Raw genomic sequence first — 2,685 nt, 5'->3', positions numbered from 1 at the left:
TGTACACATACACATCACTACAAACACACATATATACATACATGTGTACACATACACATCACTACAAACACACATATATACATACATGTGTACACATACACATCACTACAAACACACATATATACATGTGTACACATACACATCACTACACACACACACACACGCACATATATACATGTGTACACATACACATCACTACAAACACACATATATACATACATGTGTACACATACACATCACTACAAACACACATATATACATACATGTGTACACATACACATCACTACAAACACACATATATACATACATGTGTACACATACACATCACTACAAACACACATATATACATACATGTGTACACATACACATCACTACAAACACACATATATACATACATGTGTACACATACACATCACTACAAACACACATATATACATACATGTGTACACATACACATCACTACAAACACACATATATACATACATGTGTACACATACACATCACTACAAACACACATATACACATACATGTGTACACATACACATCACTACAAACACATATATACATACATGTGTACACATACACATCACTACAAACACAGATTTGTACATATATACATATATGTGTACAAATACACATCACTACAAACACACATATATACATACATGTGTACACATACACATCACTACAAACACACATATATACATACATGTGTACACATACACATCACTACAAACACACATATATACATACATGTGTACACATACACATCACTACAAACACACATATATACATACATGTGTACACATACACATCACTACAAACACACATATATACATACATGTGTACACAAACACATCACTACAAACACACATATATACATACATGTGTACACATACACATCACTACAAACACACATATATATATATATACATGTGTACACAAACACATCACTACAAACACACATATATACATACATGTGTACACATACACACACACACACACACACACACACACACACATATATACATACATGTGTACACATACACATCACTACAAACACACATATATACATACATGTGTACACATACACATCACTACAAACACACATATATACATACATGTGTACACATACACATCACTACAAACACACATATATACATACATGTGTACACATACACATCACTACAAACACACATATATACATACATGTGTACACATACATGTGTACACATACACATCACTACAAACACACATATATACATACATGTGTACACATACACATCACTACAAACACACATATATACATACATGTGTACACATACACATCACTACATACATGTGTACACATACACATCACTACAAACACACATATATACATACATGTGTACACATACACATCACTACACACACACACACATATATACATACATGTGTACACATACACATCACTACAAACACACATATATACATACATGTGTACACATACACATCACTACAAACACACATATATACATACATGTGTACACATACACATCACTACAAACACACATATATACATACATGTGTACACATACACATCACTACAAACACACATATATACATACATGTGTACACATACACATCACTACAAACACACATATATACATACATGTGTACACATACACATCACTACAAACACACATATATACATACATGTGTACACATACACATCACTACAAACACACATATATACATGTGTACACATACACATCACTACAAACACACATATATACATACATATGTACACATACACATCACTACAAACACACATATATACATACATGTGTACACATACACATCACTACAAACACACATATATACATACATGTGTACACATACACATCACTACAAACACACATATATACATACATGTGTACACATACACATCACTACAAACACACATATATACATACATGTGTACACATACACATCACTACAAACACACATATATACATACATGTGTACACATACACATCACTACAAACACACATATATACATACATGTGTACACATACACATCACTACAAACACACATATATACATACATGTGTACACATACACATCACTACAAACACACATATATACATACATGTGTACACATACACATCACTACAAACACACATATATACATACATGTGTACACATACACATCACTACACATCACTACACACATATACATACATGTGTACACATACACATCACTACAAACACACATATATACATACATGTGTACACATACACATCACTACAAACACACATATATACATACATGTGTACACATACACATCACTACAAACACACATATATACATACATGTGTACACATACACATCACTACACACACACATATATACATACATGTGTACACATACACATCACTACAAACACATATATACATACATGTGTACACATACACATCACTACAAACACATATATACATACATGTATACACATACACATCACTACACACACACACACACGCACATATATACATGTGTACACATACACATCACTACAAACACACATATATACATACATGTGTACACGTATACATAAGTACATCTGCACTCTCCCACAACATTGTTTAAATTAATATTTACTCTATAAATAGTGTAAGAAAATTAAGAAAATTCTTGATCATAAA

This window comes from Cherax quadricarinatus, unplaced genomic scaffold (assembly GCF_038502225.1).
Source record: "Cherax quadricarinatus isolate ZL_2023a unplaced genomic scaffold, ASM3850222v1 Contig479, whole genome shotgun sequence".
NCBI classification, from domain to species: Eukaryota; Metazoa; Arthropoda; class Malacostraca; order Decapoda; family Parastacidae; genus Cherax; species Cherax quadricarinatus.
Note: the sequence above shows the minus strand (reverse complement) of the source record.